This window comes from Brienomyrus brachyistius, chromosome 2 (genome assembly GCF_023856365.1).
Source record: "Brienomyrus brachyistius isolate T26 chromosome 2, BBRACH_0.4, whole genome shotgun sequence".
NCBI classification, from domain to species: domain Eukaryota; kingdom Metazoa; phylum Chordata; class Actinopteri; order Osteoglossiformes; family Mormyridae; genus Brienomyrus; species Brienomyrus brachyistius.
Window position 1 is genome coordinate 36,451,592 of NC_064534.1, and position 15,851 is coordinate 36,467,442.

General features: G+C 43.8%; 10 non-coding genes across 10 annotated transcripts; all 10 read left to right on the forward strand.

The window, feature by feature from the left end:
• Nucleotides 1-4,589: 4,589 nt before the first annotated feature.
• On the forward strand, nt 4,590-4,708 carry LOC125735897 (5S ribosomal RNA). The gene has a single exon (XR_007395181.1). It is a non-coding gene; the product is annotated as a 5S ribosomal RNA (ribosomal RNA).
• A 1,078-nt stretch (nt 4,709-5,786) lies between these two features.
• LOC125731142 (5S ribosomal RNA) lies at nt 5,787-5,905 on the forward strand. Its single transcript, XR_007391427.1, has one exon. It is a non-coding gene; the product is annotated as a 5S ribosomal RNA (ribosomal RNA).
• A 1,081-nt stretch (nt 5,906-6,986) lies between these two features.
• LOC125734180 (5S ribosomal RNA) lies at nt 6,987-7,105 on the forward strand. Its single transcript, XR_007393504.1, has one exon. It is a non-coding gene; the product is annotated as a 5S ribosomal RNA (ribosomal RNA).
• A 1,076-nt stretch (nt 7,106-8,181) lies between these two features.
• LOC125733174 (5S ribosomal RNA) lies at nt 8,182-8,300 on the forward strand. The gene has a single exon (XR_007392529.1). It is a non-coding gene; the product is annotated as a 5S ribosomal RNA (ribosomal RNA).
• Nucleotides 8,301-9,377: 1,077 nt separating this feature from the next.
• LOC125731361 (5S ribosomal RNA) lies at nt 9,378-9,496 on the forward strand. Its single transcript, XR_007391609.1, has one exon. It is a non-coding gene; the product is annotated as a 5S ribosomal RNA (ribosomal RNA).
• Nucleotides 9,497-10,579: 1,083 nt separating this feature from the next.
• LOC125736305 (5S ribosomal RNA) lies at nt 10,580-10,698 on the forward strand. Its single transcript, XR_007395586.1, has one exon. It is a non-coding gene; the product is annotated as a 5S ribosomal RNA (ribosomal RNA).
• A 1,077-nt stretch (nt 10,699-11,775) lies between these two features.
• On the forward strand, nt 11,776-11,894 carry LOC125731373 (5S ribosomal RNA). The gene has a single exon (XR_007391610.1). It is a non-coding gene; the product is annotated as a 5S ribosomal RNA (ribosomal RNA).
• Nucleotides 11,895-12,975: 1,081 nt separating this feature from the next.
• Nucleotides 12,976-13,094, forward strand: LOC125736306 (5S ribosomal RNA). Its single transcript, XR_007395588.1, has one exon. It is a non-coding gene; the product is annotated as a 5S ribosomal RNA (ribosomal RNA).
• Nucleotides 13,095-14,170: 1,076 nt separating this feature from the next.
• On the forward strand, nt 14,171-14,289 carry LOC125733175 (5S ribosomal RNA). Its single transcript, XR_007392530.1, has one exon. It is a non-coding gene; the product is annotated as a 5S ribosomal RNA (ribosomal RNA).
• A 1,079-nt stretch (nt 14,290-15,368) lies between these two features.
• Nucleotides 15,369-15,487, forward strand: LOC125733176 (5S ribosomal RNA). The gene has a single exon (XR_007392531.1). It is a non-coding gene; the product is annotated as a 5S ribosomal RNA (ribosomal RNA).
• Nucleotides 15,488-15,851: the final 364 nt, after the last annotated feature.

The window sequence follows — 15,851 nt, forward strand, 5'->3', positions numbered from 1 at the left end:
TTACTGAGACCTGGCTTAAACCAGATGAATTCATGGCACTAAATGAATCTACTCCAGCGGAATACAGTTATAAGCATAACCCGCGACCAAATCGCAAAGGTGGTGGTGTTGCTGCAATTTTTCAGTCCAACTTAGGAGTGTCTGAGAAATGTGGTGTGAGTTTCAGCACATTTGAAACTCTTGTTCTTAGCCTTGCTGGCTCATCTCTTTCTAGTTCATCACCCCAAATCACCATGGTTATTGTGTATAGACCGCCTGGGCCGTACAGTGATTTTCTTAAGGAATTTGCTGATTTTTTAACAAACCTGGTGGTCAGTACTGACAAAGCCGTTATTGTGGGTGATTTTAACATTCATATGGAGAAGGATAATGATCCTTTAAAAACAGCGTTTGCAGCTATTCTTGACTCTGTAGGTGTATGTCAGAATGTAGTCGGGCCTACTCATGTCTGTAACCATACCCTTGATTTGATCATTAGTCATGGCATCCTGGTAGAACATGTGTCTATTATGCCACAGAGTCCTCTGCTCTCAGATCATTACTTGTTAACATTTGAAATCCAGTATAGCCTCCTGTTGACCACCACTCCAAAGTATAGAATCAGACGTTCTATTAAGGCACTAACTACAACAACATTTATGAAACAACTTCCACAGCCCTTTAGCCTTACATCTGAAGCATCGTGTGTAAATGAACTTGAACAGGCAACTTCAAACATGGAAAAATCCCTTCGCAGCACTCTAGATCTTGTGGCTCCACTTAGGAGTATAAAGCATAGCAATAACAAACCTGCCCCCTGGTACTCTGATAATACACGTGAACTCAAACAGGCATCACGCAAGCTAGAGCGAAAATGGCGCTCAACTAAACTGGAAGTTTTCAAATCTGCCTGGAAAGAGAGCCTCTCTAAATACAGACAAGCACTAGTAACTGCTCGGTCTGTGTATCTCTCCAGATTAATAGACATGAACAAAACCAATCCTAAATTCCTATTTGAATCCGTGGCTAGGATAACACAGAATTCCTCATTAAACTTGCAAATCCCACAAGCTCTTAAGAGTGATGACTTTCTTACATTTTTTAATGGTAAGATAACTACAATTAGACAGACTATACAGTGCACACCTTTACCTACTTACGGCTGCCTGCCTCCTGCTAGTCTTATGCCTACCAATAATGAGACCTTTGAATCATTCATTCCTATTACACACTCAGAACTTTTGAGCTTAATTTTCTCCTGTAAATCCTCTACTAGCCTTGTAGACCCAATTCCTACAAAATTCTTCAAGGAAATTGCACCACAGATTGGCACTACCGTGTTAAATGTGTTAAACTCTTCTCTTAGGCTTGGATATGTTCCAAAACCTTTTAAAATGGCTGTTATCAGACCCGTCCTAAAGAAACCAAATCTTGAACCCAGTGTTTTAGGAAACTATAGACCTATCTCAAATCTTCCTTTCATTTCAAAGATCATGGAAAAGGTTGTAGTTCGTCAGTTGTCCTCTTTCCTACAAAAAACTAATGCCAATGAATTATATCAGTCTGGCTTTAGACCAAACCATAGCACAGAAACTGCTCTAGTCAAAGTAATGAATGATCTACTTGTGGCTTCTGACCGTGGCTGTGTATCTCTGTTGGTATTGCTAGATTTAACTGCAGCGTTCGATACTGTGGACCATAATATCCTCTTGGACCGGTTAGAAGGTGTAGTTGGCATTACAGGGACAGCGCTCTCTTGGTTCCGCTCATATTTGTCTGATCGCTATCAGTATGCCCATGTGAACAATGAATCATCCAAGGCCACTAAAGTTGAATATGGTGTCCCACAGGGATCAGTCCTGGGCCCGCTACTGTTTACCCTATACATGCTACCTCTTGGTAACATTATTAGAAATCATGGTATTGGGTTTCATTGTTATGCAGATGATACACAGTTGTACATATCTGTTAACCCTGATGATATATCACTGCTATCTCGGTTAGAAGACTGTCTATTAGATATCCAGTGCTGGATGGCAAAAAATTTCCTTATGTTAAACACAGAAAAAACAGAAGTTCTGGTAATTGGTCCCAAGGCTGCTAGAAATAAGTTCCACCACCTCAACGTTGGTAACCTTCCTACACAACCTAACATGGTAGTTAGAAATCTTGGCGTTCTTGTCGATTCAGATCTATGCTTTGATGCTCACATAAGAAGTATTACTAGAACTGCATTTTATCATCTACGGAACATAGCCAAGCTTCGTAAGATGCTCTCACTTAATGATGCAGAAAAACTAATACATGCCTTCGTAAGTTCCAGACTGGATTACTGTAATGCCCTCCTATCGGGTTGCCCGTCTGGATCCTTGCATAAACTTCAGATGGTACAGAATGCTGCAGCCAGAGTTCTAACAAACACTAAAAAATTTGATCATATTACACCGGTCTTATCCTCTCTTCATTGGCTGCCAGTTAAGTCTCGAATTGACTATAAAATACTGCTATTAACTTATAAAGCACTAAATGGCCTTGCACCAGAATACCTTAGTGAACTGCTGACCACATACAACCCTCCACGCTTGCTTCGCTCTCAAGCCATGGGATATCTGTTAGTGCCTAGGGTAGAAAGAGCTACGGCAGGCTGCAGAGCTTTCTCCTACAAAGCTCCTCTGCTGTGGAATGGTCTTCCACCGGATGTGCGGGTTTCAGGTTCACTCTCAATATTCAAGTCCAGACTAAAAACACACCTGTTTAGTTTAGCGTATAGGGACACTAGTTCTAGCCCTAGCTAACTCTTCACTCCCAGTCAGACCTGTAGTGTGAGGTGTAGAGCTGGGTGGGGATCGGTGCCATTGGCTTTGGATGAACTGGATTGTCAGTGCTGTCACTCTAGCTTTGCAATCTCTTGTGGAACTGGAGTGCTGACATTTCAGGGACTCCCCATGCCGGCATTCCCACTTGCCTCTCCCTCCTACTGATGCTGCCATAGCCATATCTGCCGGAGCTTGCAGATTGCACTTCATATTGTACTCACCTAGCTTTTAGCACTGCCAATAGCCTCCTCTACTATGCCTAATTGTACATTTTATTTCCCCTACTCCTCCTGGGGGTGATGCCTGGAGACCTCAATCTATCAAGATATCCAGCACACCCGACCACCACCAGTGACGTCCCTGCATCCAGCTCGCCGTTCTGTTCTTCCGTGTATGACCCGCTGCCTTACCTCTGGTTGCCTGGCAATTGGAAGAAGACTCGGCTTCGGCTCTCTCTATTTGACTATCCCTGCCGGCCCCTGGAGGATGGGCTTCCCCTTTGAGTCTGGTCCCTCTCAAGGTTTCTTCCTTCTAGGGAGTTTTTCCTTGCCACTGTCGCCTATGGCTTACTCACTGGGGGCTTTGGGTGAGGATACTGTAAAGCGCTTTGAGACAATGTAATGTTGTGATAATGCGCTATATAAAAATAAATTTGTTGTTGTTGTTGTTGTACTTGGATGGGAGACCTCCTGGGAATACCAGGTGCTGTAAGCCTTTCTCACTTTTACTTTATACAGGGGGCGCTCCACTTCACGATTAATTTAAATCTATCACTCCCTTTCCATTTTACTATTTTATATATATATATTTTTTTTTTCTCTCATTCCTAAAGGCAGCTTTTAGAAATCGTTTTACTCTAAATACTTCCTGGTAATTCTAGGTGCTGTAAGCTGTTCGTGCCTTTATTCCACCAGGGCGCGATCTTCTCACAAACTTGAAGACTGTCACTCCCCATTCACGTTTTACAACTTATTGTTAATGATAAAGAGACAGCTTTTTACACACAGTTTTAAACAAAGTACTGATATTATTCCTCTTCAACTGACCGCTTTGTTTTCTATGCAAAAACCACTTCGCCACAGAAGACTCGATATTATTGGCATAGCAAGTTCTGCTCTTCTCCTTTCAAAACTTGCTAAAAGCTGTATTTAAAAGAACAGATTGGCCGGGGTAATTCACACCCTTCAATGCCAGCTTAATGTTTAGGTTAGTGGGAATCACAGAGGAATTAGGGATGGAAACTTCTTTGCTGGTGGAAGAAGCGGTCTGGTGAATTTTTAGAGAGAAGAGGCCGTCGATGTTTGAATGTAGAAAATTGTTCTGGCTGCAGCCTGCAGTATAGACTTGTTGGTGTGTGTAGCTCCCAGTGTTCTGACAGCGCGACGTTTTGGGGAAGCATGTGATTCAGCAGCTACCAGTGGGCTTCGTGCGGCGGAGATTTTGTGGCTGTTAGCGGAGTTGATAACAGAGGGTCGTTAAGAGAAGCCTGCATGCAGTAGGCAAAGGAGTAATGTTTGCCGGCGGGGGACGTGCGGCGATTAACCTGTGCGGTAGTGAAAAGGAGTTAAAAAGAAGGAAGTGTGCGGATGCGGAAAGAATGGAATAATTGTGGTAGGCTGCCGGCTGAGTAGTTTGGTGAATGTTTGGTGTGGGTCCGGCGCTGCCGATTGGATGGTGGGGCTGCAGTGTGAGTCAGATAAAAAAAAAAAAAAGAACATTAGTAGGATCCAATGGGACCAACTGGCATGTATAGAGGCGTGTAATGCAAAAGGGCTGTTTTTGGTAGCATCTCTCGCTTACGGCCATACCACCCTGAACACGCCCGATCTCGTCTGATCTCGGAAGCTAAGCAGGGTAGGGTCTGGTTAGTACTTGGATGGGAGACCACCTGGGAATACCAGGTGCTGTAAGCTTTTCTCACTTTTACTTTATACAGGGGGCGCTCCACTTCACGATTAATTTAAATCTATCACTCCCCTTCCATTTTACTATTTTATATATATATATATTTTTTCTCTCATTCATAAAGGCAGCTTTTAGAAACCGTTTTACTCTAAATACTTCCTTGTAATTCTAGGTGCTGTAAGCTGTTCGTGCCTTTATTCCACCAGGGCGCGATCTTCTCACAAACTTGAAGACTATCACTCCCCATTCACGTTTTACAACTTATTGTTAATGATAAAGAGACAGCTTTTTACACACAGTTTTAAACAAAGTACTGATATTATTCCTCTTCAACTGACCGCTTTGTTTTCTATGCAAAAACCACTTCGCCACAGAAGACTCGATATTATTGGCATAGCAAGTTCTGCTCTTCTCCTTTCAAAACTTGCTAAAAGCTGTATTTAAAAGAACAGATTGGCCGGGGTAATTCACACCCTTCAATGCCAGCTTAATGTTTAGGTTAGTGGGAATCACAGAGGAATTAGGGATGGAAACTTCTTTGCTGGTGGAAGAAGCGGTCTGGTGAATTTTTAGAGAGAAGAGGCCGTCGATGTTTGAATGTAGAAAATTGTTCTGGCTGCAGCCTGCAGTATAGACTTGTTGGTGTGTGTAGCTCCCAGTGTTCTGACAGCGCGACGTTTTGGGGAAGCATGTGATTCAGCAGCTACCAGTGGGCTTCGTGCGGCGGAGATTTTGTGGCTGTTAGCGGAGTTGATAACAGAGGGTCGTTAAGAGAAGCCTGCATGCAGTAGGCAAAGGAGTAATGTTTGCCGGCGGGGGACGTGCGGCGATTAACCTGTGCGGTAGTGAAAAGGAGTTAAAAAGAAGGAAGTGTGCGGATGCGGAAAGAATGGAATAATTGTGGTAGGCTGCCGGCTGAGTAGTTTGGTGAATGTTTGGTGTGGGTCCGGCGCTGCCGATTGGATGGTGGGGCTGCAGTGTGAGTCAGATAAAAAAAAAAAAAAGAACATTAGTAGGATCCAATGGGACTAACTGGCATGTATAGACGCGTGTAATGCAAAAGGGCTGTTTTTGGTAGCGTCTCTCGCTTATGGCTATACCACCCTGAACACGCCTGATCTCATATGATCTCGTAAGCTACGCAGGGTAGGGTCTGGTTAGTACTTGGATGGGAGACCTCCTGGGAATACCAGGTGCTGTAAGCTTTTCTCACTTTTACTTTATACAGGGGGCGCTCCACTTCACGATTAATTTAAATCTATCACTCCCCTTCCATTTTACTATTTTATATATATATATATATATTTTTCTCTCATTCATAAAGGCAGCTGTTACACACCGTTTTACTTTAAATACTTCCTGGTAATTCTAGGTGCTGTAAGCTGTTCGTGCCTTTATTCCACCAGGGCGCGATCTTCTCACAAACTTGAAGACTGTCACTCCCCATTCACGTTTTACAACTTATTGTTAATGATAAAGAGACAGCTTTTTACACACAGTTTTAAACAAAGTACTGATATTATTCCTCTTCAACTGACCGCTTTGTTTTCTATGCAAAAACCACTTCGCCACAGAAGACTCGATATTATTGGCATAGCAAGTTCTGCTCTTCTCCTTTCAAAACTTGCTAAAAGCTGTATTTAAAAGAACAGATTGGCCGGGGTAATTCACACCCTTCAATGCCAGCTTAATGTTTAGGTTAGTGGGAATCACAGAGGAATTAGGGATGGAAACTTCTTTGCTGGTGGTAGAAGCGGTCTGGTGAATTTTTAGAGAGAAGAGGCCGTCGATGTTTGAATGTAGAAAATTGTTCTGGCTGCAGCCTGCAGTATGGACTTGTTGGTGTGTGTAGCTCCCAGTGTTCTGACAGCGCGACGTTTTGGGGAAGCATGTGATTCAGCAGCTACCAGTGGGCTTCGTGCGGCGGAGATTTTGTGGCTGTTAGCGGAGTTGATAACAGAGGGTCGTTAAGAGAAGCCTGCATGCAGTAGGCAAAGGAGTAATGTTTGCCGGCGGGGGACGTGCGGCGATTAACCTGTGCGGTAGTGAAAAGGAGTTAAAAAGAAGGAAGTGTGCGGATGCGGAAAGAATGGAATAATTGTGGTAGGCTGCCGGCTGAGTAGTTTGGTGAATGTTTGGTGTGGGTCCGGTGCTGCCGATTGGATGGTGGGGCTGCAGTGTGAGTCAGATAAAAAAAAAAAAAAGAACATTAGTAGTATCCAATGGGACCAACTGGCATGTATAGAGGCGTGTAATGCAAAAGGGCTGTTTTTGGTAGCATCTCTCGCTTACAGCCATACCACCCTGAACACGCCTGATCTCGTCTGATCTCGGAAGCCAAGCAGGGTAGGGTCTGGTTAGTACTTGGATGGGAGACCACCTGGGAATACCAGGTGCTGTAAGCTTTTCTCACTTTTACTTTATACAGGGGGCGCTCCACTTCACGATTATTTTAAATCTATCACTCCCCTTCCATTTTACTATTTTATATATATATATTTTTTTTCTCTCATTCATAAAGGCAGCTTTTAGAAACCATTTTACTCTAAATACTTCCTGGTAATTCTAGGTGCTGTAAGCTGTTCGTGCCTTTATTCCACCAGGGCGCGATCTTCTCACAAACTTGAAGACTGTCACTCCCCATTCACGTTTTACAACTTATTGTTAATGATAAAGAGACAGCTTTTTAAACGCAGTTTTAAACAAAGTACTGATATTATTCCTCTTCAACTCACCGCTTTGTTTTCTATGCAAAAACCACTTCGCCACAGAAGACTCGATATTATTGGCATAGCAAGTTCTGCTCTTCTCCTTTCAAAACTTGCTAAAAGCTGTATTTAAAAGAACAGATTGGCCGGGGTAATTCACACCCTTCAATGCCAGCTTAATGTTTAGGTTAGTGGGAATCACAGAGGAATTAGGGATGGAAACTTCTTTGCTGGTGGTAGAAGCGGTCTGGTGAATTCTTAGAGAGAAGAGGCCGTCGATGTTTGAATGTAGAAAATTGTTCTGGCTGCAGCCTGCAGTATGGACTTGTTGGTGTGTGTAGCTCCCAGTGTTCTGACAGCGCGACGTTTTGGGGAAGCATGTGATTCAGCAGCTACCAGTGGGCTTCGTGCGGCGGAGATTTTGTGGCTGTTAGCGGAGTTGATAACAGAGGGTCGTTAAGAGAAGCCTGCATGCAGTAGGCAAAGGAGTAATGTTTGCCGGCGGGGGACGTGCGGCGATTAACCTGTGCGGTAGTGAAAAGGAGTTAAAAAGAAGGAAGTGTGCGGATGCGGAAAGAATGGAATAATTGTGGTAGGCTGCCGGCTGAGTAGTTTGGTGAATGTTTGGTGTGGGTCCGGCGCTGCCGATTGGATGGTGGGGCTGCAGTGTGAGTCAGATAAAAAAAAAAAAGAACATTAGTAGTATCCAATGGGACCAACTGGCATGTATAGAGGCGTGTAATGCAAAAGGGCTGTTTTTGGTAGCATCTCTCGCTTACGGCCATACCACCCTGAACACGCCTGATCTCGTCTGATCTCGGAAGCTAAGCAGGGTAGGGTCTGGTTAGTACTTGGATGGGAGACCACCTGGGAATACCAGGTGCTGTAAGCTTTTCTCACTTTTACTTTATACAGGGGGCGCTCCACTTCACGATTAATTTAAATCTATCACTCCCCTTCCATTTTACTATTTTATATATATATATATTTTTTTCTCTCATTCATAAAGGCAGCTTTTAGAAACCGTTTTACTCTAAATACTTCCTGGTCATTCTAGGTGCTGTAAGCTGTTCGTGCCTTTATTCCACCAGGGCGCGATCTTCTCACAAACTTGAAGACTGTCACTCCCCATTCACGTTTTACAACTTATTGTTAATGATAAAGAGACAGCTTTTTACACACAGTTTTAAACAAAGTACTGATATTATTCCTCTTCAACTGACCGCTTTGTTTTCTATGCAAAAACCACTTCGCCACAGAAGACTCGATATTATTGGCATAGCAAGTTCTGCTCTTCTCCTTTCAAAACTTGCTAAAAGCTGTATTTAAAAGAACAGATTGGCCGGGGTAATTCACACCCTTCAATGCCAGCTTAATGTTTAGGTTAGTGGGAATCACAGAGGAATTAGGGATGGAAACTTCTTTGCTGGTGGTAGAAGCGGTCTGGTGAATTTTTAGAGAGAAGAGGCCGTCGATGTTTGAATGTAGAAAATTGTTCTGGCTGCAGCCTGCAGTATGGACTTGTTGGTGTGTGTAGCTCCCAGTGTTCTGACAGCGTGACGTTTTGGGGAAGCATGTGATTCAGCAGCTACCAGTGGGCTTCGTGCGGCGGAGATTTTGTGGCTGTTAGCGGAGTTGATAACAGAGGGTCGTTAAGAGAAGCCTACATGCAGTAGGCAAAGGAGTAATGTTTGCCGGCGGGGGACGTGCGGCGATTAACCTGTGCGGTAGTGAAAAGGAGTTAAAAAGAAGGAAGTGTGCGGATGCGGAAAGAATGGAATAATTGTGGTAGGCTGCCGGCTGAGTAGTTTGGTGAATGTTTGGTGTGGGTCCGGCGCTGCCGATTGGATGATGGGGCTGCAGTGTGAGTCAGATAAAAAAAAAAAAAAACAGGAGTAGGATCCAATGGGACTAACTGGCATGTATAGACGCATGTAATGCAAAAGGGCTGTTTTTGGTAGCATCTCTCGCTTACGGCCATACCACCCTGAACACGCCCGATCTCGTCTGATCTCGGAAGCTAAGCAGGGTAGGGTCTGGTTAGTACTTGGATGGGAGACCTCCTGGGAATACCAGGTGCTGTAAGCATTTCTCACTTTTACTTTATACAGGGGGCGCTCCACTTCACGATTAATTTAAATCTATCACTCCCCTTCCATTTTACTATTTTATATATATATATATATATATTTTTCTCTCATTCATAAAGGCAGCTGTTACACACCGTTTTACTTTAAATACTTCCTGGTAATTCTAGGTGCTGTAAGCTGTTCGTGCCTTTATTCCACCAGGGCGCGATCTTCTCACAAACTTGAAGACTGTCACTCCCCATTCACGTTTTACAACTTATTGTTAATGATAAAGAGACAGCTTTTTACACACAGTTTTAAACAAAGTACTGATATTATTCCTCTTCAACTGACCGCTTTGTTTTCTATGCAAAAACCACTTCGCCACAGAAGACTCGATATTATTGGCATAGCAAGTTCTGCTCTTCTCCTTTCAAAACTTGCTAAAAGCTGTATTTAAAAGAACAGATTGGCCGGGGTAATTCACACCCTTCAATGCCAGCTTAATGTTTAGGTTAGTGGGAATCACAGAGGAATTAGGGATGGAAACTTCTTTGCTGGTGGTAGAAGCGGTCTGGTGAATTTTTAGAGAGAAGAGGCCGTCGATGTTTGAATGTAGAAAATTGTTCTGGCTGCAGCCTGCAGTATGGACTTGTTGGTGTGTGTAGCTCCCAGTGTTCTGACAGCGCGACGTTTTGGGGAAGCATGTGATTCAGCAGCTACCAGTGGGCTTCGTGCGGCGGAGATTTTGTGGCTGTTAGCGGAGTTGATAACAGAGGGTCGTTAAGAGAAGCCTGCATGCAGTAGGCAAAGGAGTAATGTTTGCCGGCGGGGGACGTGCGGCGATTAACCTGTGCGGTAGTGAAAAGGAGTTAAAAAGAAGGAAGTGTGCAGATGCGGAAAGAATGGAATAATTGTGGTAGGCTGCCGGCTGAGTAGTTTGGTGAATGTTTGGTGTGGGTCCGGTGCTGCCGATTGGATGGTGGGGCTGCAGTGTGAGTCAGATAAAAAAAAAAAAAAGAACATTAGTAGTATCCAATGGGACCAACTGGCATGTATAGAGGCGTGTAATGCAAAAGGGCTGTTTTTGGTAGCATCTCTCGCTTACAGCCATACCACCCTGAACACGCCTGATCTCATCTGATCTCGGAAGCCAAGCAGGGTAGGGTCTGGTTAGCACTTGGATGGGAGACCACCTGGGAATACCAGGTGCTGTAAGCTTTTCTCACTTTTACTTTATACAGGGGGCGCTCCACTTCACGATTAATTTAAATCTATCACTCCCCTTCCATTTTACTATTTTATATATATATTTTTTTTTTTTTCTCATTCATAAAGGCAGCTTTTAGAAACCGTTTAACTCTAAATACTTCCTGGTCATTCTAGGTGCTGTAAGCTGTTCGTGCCTTTATTCCACCAGGGCGCGATCTTCTCACAAACTTGAAGACTGTCACTCCCCATTCACGTTTTACAACTTATTGTTAATGATAAAGAGACAGCTTTTTACACACAGTTTTAAACAAAGTACTGATATTATTCCTCTTCAACTGACCGCTTTGTTTTCTATGCAAAAACCACTTCGCCACAGAAGACTCGATATTATTGGCATAGCAAGTTCTGCTCTTCTCCTTTCAAAACTTGTTAAAAGCTGTATTTAAAAGAACAGATTGGCCGGGGTAATTCACACCCTTCAATGCCAGCTTAATGTTTAGGTTAGTGGGAATCACAGAGGAATTAGGGATGGAAACTTCTTTGCTGGTGGTAGAAGCGGTCTGGTGAATTTTTAGAGAGAAGAGGCCGTCGATGTTTGAATGTAGAAAATTGTTCTGGCTGCAGCCTGCAGTATGGACTTGTTGGTGTGTGTAGCTCCCAGTGTTCTGACAACGCGACGTTTTGGGGAAGCATGTGATTCAGCAGCTACCAGTGGGCTTCGTGCGGCGGAGATTTTGTTGCTGTTAGCGGAGTTGATAACAGAGGGTCGTTAAGAGAAGCCTACATGCAGTAGGCAAAGGAGTAATGTTTGCCGGCGGGGGACGTGCGGCGATTAACCTGTGCGGTAGTGAAAAGGAGTTAAAAAGAAGGAAGTGTGCGGATGCGGAAAGAATGGAATAATTGTGGTAGGCTGCCGGCTGAGTAGTTTGGTGAATGTTTGGTGTGGGTCCGGCGCTGCCGATTGGATGATGGGGCTGCAGTGTGAGTCAGATAAAAAAAAAAAAAAACAGGAGTAGGATCCAATGGGACTAACTGGCATGTATAGACGCATGTAATGCAAAAGGGCTGTTTTTGGTAGCATCTCTCGCTTACGGCCATACCACCCTGAACACGCCCGATCTCGTCTGATCTCGGAAGCTAAGCAGGGTAGGGTCTGGTTAGTACTTGGATGGGAGACCTCCTGGGAATACCAGGTGCTGTAAGCATTTCTCACTTTTACTTTATACAGGGGGCGCTCCACTTCACGATTAATTTAAATCTATCACTCCCCTTCCATTTTACTATTTTATATATATATATATATATTTTTCTCTCATTCATAAAGGCAGCTGTTACACACCGTTTTACTTTAAATACTTCCTGGTAATTCTAGGTGCTGTAAGCTGTTCGTGCCTTTATTCCACCAGGGCGCGATCTTCTCACAAACTTGAAGACTGTCACTCCCCATTCACGTTTTACAACTTATTGTTAATGATAAAGAGACAGCTTTTTACACACAGTTTTAAACAAAGTACTGATATTATTCCTCTTCAACTGACCGCTTTGTTTTCTATGCAAAAACCACTTCGCCACAGAAGACTCGATATTATTGGCATAGCAAGTTCTGCTCTTCTCCTTTCAAAACTTGCTAAAAGCTGTATTTAAAAGAACAGATTGGCCGGGGTAATTCACACCCTTCAATGCCAGCTTAATGTTTAGGTTAGTGGGAATCACAGAGGAATTAGGGATGGAAACTTCTTTGCTGGTGGTAGAAGCGGTCTGGTGAATTTTTAGAGAGAAGAGGCCGTCGATGTTTGAATGTAGAAAATTGTTCTGGCTGCAGCCTGCAGTATGGACTTGTTGGTGTGTGTAGCTCCCAGTGTTCTGACAGCGCGACGTTTTGGGGAAGCATGTGATTCAGCAGCTACCAGTGGGCTTCGTGCGGCGGAGATTTTGTGGCTGTTAGCGGAGTTGATAACAGAGGGTCGTTAAGAGAAGCCTGCATGCAGTAGGCAAAGGAGTAATGTTTGCCGGCGGGGGACGTGCGGCGATTAACCTGTGCGGTAGTGAAAAGGAGTTAAAAAGAAGGAAGTGTGCAGATGCGGAAAGAATGGAATAATTGTGGTAGGCTGCCGGCTGAGTAGTTTGGTGAATGTTTGGTGTGGGTCCGGTGCTGCCGATTGGATGGTGGGGCTGCAGTGTGAGTCAGATAAAAAAAAAAAAAAGAACATTAGTAGTATCCAATGGGACCAACTGGCATGTATAGAGGCGTGTAATGCAAAAGGGCTGTTTTTGGTAGCATCTCTCGCTTACAGCCATACCACCCTGAACACGCCTGATCTCATCTGATCTCGGAAGCCAAGCAGGGTAGGGTCTGGTTAGCACTTGGATGGGAGACCACCTGGGAATACCAGGTGCTGTAAGCTTTTCTCACTTTTACTTTATACAGGGGGCGCTCCACTTCACGATTATTTTAAATCTATCACTCCCCTTCCATTTTACTATTTTATATATATATATTTTTTTTCTCTCATTCATAAAGGCAGCTTTTAGAAACCATTTTACTCTAAATACTTCCTGGTAATTCTAGGTGCTGTAAGCTGTTCGTGCCTTTATTCCACCAGGGCGCGATCTTCTCACAAACTTGAAGACTGTCACTCCCCATTCACGTTTTACAACTTATTGTTAATGATAAAGAGACAGCTTTTTAAACGCAGTTTTAAACAAAGTACTGATATTATTCCTCTTCAACTCACCGCTTTGTTTTCTATGCAAAAACCACTTCGCCACAGAAGACTCGATATTATTGGCATAGCAAGTTCTGCTCTTCTCCTTTCAAAACTTGCTAAAAGCTGTATTTAAAAGAACAGATTGGCCGGGGTAATTCACACCCTTCAATGCCAGCTTAATGTTTAGGTTAGTGGGAATCACAGAGGAATTAGGGATGGAAACTTCTTTGCTGGTGGTAGAAGCGGTCTGGTGAATTTTTAGAGAGAAGAGGCCGTCGATGTTTGAATGTAGAAAATTGTTCTGGCTGCAGCCTGCAGTATGGACTTGTTGGTGTGTGTAGCTCCCAGTGTTCTGACAGCGCGACGTTTTGGGGAAGCATGTGATTCAGCAGCTACCAGTGGGCTTCGTGCGGCGGAGATTTTGTGGCTGTTAGCGGAGTTGATAACAGAGGGTCGTTAAGAGAAGCCTGCATGCAGTAGGCAAAGGAGTAATGTTTGCCGGCGGGGGACGTGCGGCGATTAACCTGTGCGGTAGTGAAAAGGAGTTAAAAAGAAGGAAGTGTGCGGATGCGGAAAGAATGGAATAATTGTGGTAGGCTGCCGGCTGAGTAGTTTGGTGAATGTTTGGTGTGGGTCCGGCGCTGCCGATTGGATGGTGGGGCTGCAGTGTGAGTCAGATAAAAAAAAAAAAGAACATTAGTAGTATCCAATGGGACCAACTGGCATGTATAGAGGCGTGTAATGCAAAAGGGCTGTTTTTGGTAGCATCTCTCGCTTACGGCCATACCACCCTGAACACGCCTGATCTCGTCTGATCTCGGAAGCTAAGCAGGGTAGGGTCTGGTTAGTACTTGGATGGGAGACCACCTGGGAATACCAGGTGCTGTAAGCTTTTCTCACTTTTACTTTATACAGGGGGCGCTCCACTTCACGATTAATTTAAATCTATCACTCCCCTTCCATTTTACTATTTTATATATATATATATTTTTTTCTCTCATTCATAAAGGCAGCTTTTAGAAACCGTTTTACTCTAAATACTTCCTGGTCATTCTAGGTGCTGTAAGCTGTTCGTGCCTTTATTCCACCAGGGCGCGATCTTCTCACAAACTTGAAGACTGTCACTCCCCATTCACGTTTTACAACTTATTGTTAATGATAAAGAGACAGCTTTTTACACACAGTTTTAAACAAAGTACTGATATTATTCCTCTTCAACTGACCGCTTTGTTTTCTATGCAAAAACCACTTCGCCACAGAAGACTCGATATTATTGGCATAGCAAGTTCTGCTCTTCTCCTTTCAAAACTTGCTAAAAGCTGTATTTAAAAGAACAGATTGGCCGGGGTAATTCACACCCTTCAATGCCAGCTTAATGTTTAGGTTAGTGGGAATCACAGAGGAATTAGGGATGGAAACTTCTTTGCTGGTGGTAGAAGCGGTCTGGTGAATTTTTAGAGAGAAGAGGCCGTCGATGTTTGAATGTAGAAAATTGTTCTGGCTGCAGCCTGCAGTATGGACTTGTTGGTGTGTGTAGCTCCCAGTGTTCTGACAGCGCGACGTTTTGGGGAAGCATGTGATTCAGCAGCTACCAGTGGGCTTCGTGCGGCGGAGATTTTGTGGCTGTTAGCGGAGTTGATAACAGAGGGTCGTTAAGAGAAGCCTGCATGCAGTAGGCAAAGGAGTAATGTTTGCCGGCGGGGGACGTGCGGCGATTAACCTGTGCGGTAGTGAAAAGGAGTTAAAAAGAAGGAAGTGTGCGGATGCGGAAAGAATGGAATAATTGTGGTAGGCTGCCGGCTGAGTAGTTTGGTGAATGTTTGGTGTGGGTCCGGCGCTGCCGATTGGATGGTGGGGCTGCAGTGTGAGTCAGATAAAAAAAAAAAAAAGAACATTAGTAGTATCCAATGGGACCAACTGGCATGTATAGAGAAGTGTAATGCAAAAGGGCTGTTTTTGGTAGCATCTCTCGCTTACGGCCATACCACCCTGAACACGCCTGATCTCGTCTGATCTCGGAAGCTAAGCAGGGTAGGGTCTGGTTAGTACTTGGATGGGAGACCACCTGGGAATACCAGGTGCTGTAAGCTTTTCTCACTTTTTCTTTATACAGGGGGCGCTCCACTTCACGATTAATTTAAATCTATCACTCCCCTTCCATTTTACTATTTTATATATATATATTTTTTTTTCTCTCATTCATAAAGGCAGCTTTTAGAAACCGTTTTACTCTAAATACTTCCTGGTCATTCTAGGTGCTGTAAGCTGTTCGTGCCTTTATTCCACCAGGGCGCGATCTTCTCACAAACTTGAAGACTGTCACTCCCCATTCACGTTTTAGAACTTATTGTTAATGATAAAGAGACAGCTTTTTACACACAGTTTTAAACAAAGTACTGATATTATTCCTCTTCAACTGACCGCTTTGTTTTCTATGCAAAAACCACTTCGCCA